Source organism: Pinus tabuliformis, chromosome 5_2 (genome assembly GCF_031772625.1).
Source record: "Pinus tabuliformis cultivar Carrire ecotype Pingquan chromosome 5_2, CPIR1, whole genome shotgun sequence".
Taxonomy (NCBI): domain Eukaryota; kingdom Viridiplantae; phylum Streptophyta; class Pinopsida; order Pinales; family Pinaceae; genus Pinus; species Pinus tabuliformis.
In genome coordinates this window covers 25193872-25197607 of record NC_142306.1, presented here as the reverse complement: position 1 = coordinate 25197607, position 3736 = coordinate 25193872, and positions in this window count along the sequence as shown.

Here is a 3736-nt window from a genome sequence, read left to right as displayed (position 1 = left end):
GAAAAATCCAAGTCTAAGAAATCTTTAGTCTTTGCAGAATTGATGTGTGATTTCCCGCGTGTTGACACGGAAACTATGGCAGAGGAGCCCATTGCGGAAGACTCTTTGTTTCTTATCAGCACTTTAGATCCATGGTATGGGGATATAATCGTCTATCTCCAGACCCAATCCTTTCGGCCCAAAGTTTCAAATTCGGAGCGTCGGAAAATTCGATTCCAATCCCAACAATACAAAATTATTGGAGATACTCTTTATCATCGTGGGGCAGATTCGGTTTTTTGACGTTGCTTGATTCATGAGGAAGCTGAAAGGGTTCTGAATGACTATCACTCTGGAGCGTGTGGCGGTCATATGTCTAGGTATGCCAGAACCCAAAAGATATTCCGCGCTAGTTACTTCTGGCCGTCTTTGTTTAAAGACTGTATTATTGCGGTCCGAAAATGCCACAACTGTCAAGTGTTTGATCGAAAGATGAGCGCTCCACCTGCTCCTCTCCACCCTATAATTGCCGTCGGTCCTTTCGCCAAATGGGGTATTGATTTTATTACATGTAACCCTCACTCGGCCGGGGGGCATGTGTATATTATCCTTGTGGTTGATTATTTTACTAAGTGGGCTGAGGCGATGCCTACATTCGAGGTAGACAGAAAGACAGCTGCAATTTTCGTATTCAATCACATTATTGCTAGGTTTGGTGTCCCACAAGCGATAATCACTGACCATGGGCACCATTTTCGAAACGTTATGATGACAGAACTTACATGCCAGCTTGGTTTGCGTCACGATAGTTCAACTCCTTATTATCCCCAAGCGAACGGTCTGGTTGAGTCCATCAACAAAGTTTTAGTTATCATGATCAGACGAATCATTGGTATTCATCGGTCAAATTGGCACAACATGTTATTTTCAGCGCTTTGGGCATACCGAACCTCAGTAAAAACATCAACAGGGTTCACTCCTTTCCAACTAGTTTATGGTTTGGAAGCTGTGTTGCCCATTGAATGCGAAATCCTGTCACTGCAAATGGCCATCGAATTACTTCCAGCTACTTCTGAAGAGGAGAAGCGTTTATTATACTTAGCTAAATTAGATGAGACTCGACATGATGCTGCATTGGAAATCGAGACTCACGCAAAACGTATGAAAGCTCAGTATGATCGGAAGGTGACCCCTCGAAATTTCTCGGAAGGAGACCTAGTGTTATTATATGATCAAGCTAGTGATAAATTAGGTGCTGGAAAATTCGTTCCTATGTGGCATGGACCCTATATTGTCAAGAGAAATCTAGCAAAAGGGGCCTATGAGCTGGTAGACTTTGACGGGGACTCTTTGGGTAAGCCCAGAAATGGACTTTACCTAAAGAGGTATTATGCTTAAATGATGGGTATGGAGATTTTAGTTAGGTTAGGTTTTTCTTTCTAGTTGGTGTGTTTGTTAGTTTAGACAGTGTGCTTAGCTTAGAGAGTGTCTTTTTCATCATTATTTTGGATTATCTTGGTTTTACTCTTGATATTGCAGATGTCGACGCCTCTCCAAACGTACATTGGGTTCGCTGATGGTGCTTGTCGTAGTACACGAAATATCTCTTTCGCAACTTGGGTTATCTATTCGCCCTCTGACGAGTTAGTTTCTATGCATGGGGTGAGCCTCGGTCAAACAACAAACAAAATTGCAGAATACAGTGCAGTGATTGAGTTATTATCTGAATCTATTTCATTTGGGATTCGGAGTTTGATAGTGAGGTTAGATTCTGAACTCGTTGTATTACAGCTTAATAGAGTTTATGCCATTAGAAATCCAGTGTTATTAAGGTTGTTTTTGAGAGTGCGTCTCTTGGAACGTGAATTTGATTACATTGAATATCAGCATATTCCAAGGTCTTTAAATACATTAGCAGATGCAATTGCTTCTCGAATGTTGAGTAGACATTTGCAATAATCATACATGTAAATTTACAAAAATTTCATCACATATTTTCAACAAATAAGCCGGTAATAATGATATATATATAGATAGGAGTGTGTCAAAAAATACATCGTCTTCGATCATAGGTTGAAAAACACCTCATGATCGGCAAAAATGATAAGTACAAAAAACCAAAATGTCGCATGTGTCTACAAAAACGACCATCCAATCACTGGTGGTGCTCCCTATATGACACCACTGCACGGGCTACCCTACACAAGAACCTCCTAAAAGGTCCTGGGACTCCGACTACATAGCGCTGAAGTCTGATAGGAATATCATCTATAGTAGTCTCTGGTATATCAGCCGTCAGACGCTCTAGGTCTTGCTCCAACTCAGCTAAGGTCTCTGTAGCCTCGTCCTGTGGGACCGGTGCCGGTGCAACTGGTTGTCTCCTCTCGAAAGGCTGGAGATTGGCTGGACGCCGTGGGCCTACATCTGCATTTTGAAAATTTTTACTGTCAGTTTTGAGACGATATATAAAAAACTAAAAAATAGATAATTTAAAAACTTGTGAAAAATGAAGTACCTGTGTCATCCCATTGTTCTCCCTGTGGAAGAACCATGTCCGGATCTCCACGAAAATCCACTCCGGCATAAGGAAAATCCTGGATCGCAAAGACCTGGTCCTCTAACCAGTGAAAGTAACCCGCAGGAAATCAGACAACCCCCGCTCCCTCATCAGGATGACGGGCCATCACCGCAACCCATCGCATCAACTTAGGCTCCCGAGGAGGCCCAACCTCAACAGTGAGATGCTGCGGGATCAACATCGGAACTCTCTCTAGAGAAAAACTCACAACTAAAGGCCCATAACCAAAAGTCTTTAGTTACCCGTTTTTTTCCCTAGTCAGTTGGCCCTTTAAATTGGCCAACACAGCATCACACCAGTTGAAAATGGTGCCTAAGTAGCAATCAATCGTCATCCGCATCTGGGATCCAGTGGCAATGTGCAAAGCGGCAGCCCCGCAAAGTCTGGTAACTGTAAATGCAATTACCATAAGTTTAGGTCGGGATATAGTTTTGATCTCTATCCCCTTCTCCTGGTTCTGAGTATTGCACCACTCTAGACAGAGACTAGTGAGGGATTGGCCACCCGGCCTAGTCCCGTACAGAGTCAATTGTTTGCCCCTCTTGGCCAAACTAGTGAGAAAATATATGTCTGAGGGCTCTATCTCAAGCTGGTGCCCTCCGATGTAAAAGCACTGATCCTAAACGTTCCACCTTTCAACCAGCCACTCTAGAAAGCGCACTTGGGCCCTCATGCCAGGTATGGCCCAGTATTTGTAGAGACCGCATTCCTTCAAAGCATCAATGGAAGGTTGATGATTAATCGTGGCCAAATCAACATCTTCGTGTTCTCTTTGGCGCCAATCAAGCATGGTGGGCAATCTACACACCATAAAACATCTATTAGAATTCACCAAATCAAAAATTAATGGTCCAATTTGGAGATTTGGGGGTTTGAAATTGCTTTGCACGGAGTACGCACCCCGCCTTCAGAGACAGAGCGTATGTACGTAGGTTCTCTGAAGGTAGGTTGCGTACACCCGCCATTTTCCCAATGGAGAAAATGTCGGGGTACGCAGGTCACCAATGGAGCACCTGCGTACCCCGAAAAGCGGACCTTCAAACCCCAAAGCCCCCAAAAAATCAAACTAGGGCCTAAAATGAAATTCTAAACGGATGAAAATAAAGAGGAGGATGTTGTGAAATACCTGGAGGTGACGGCGCTCGATTCCGACGGTCGGATTCTCCGCAAAGTCCACGT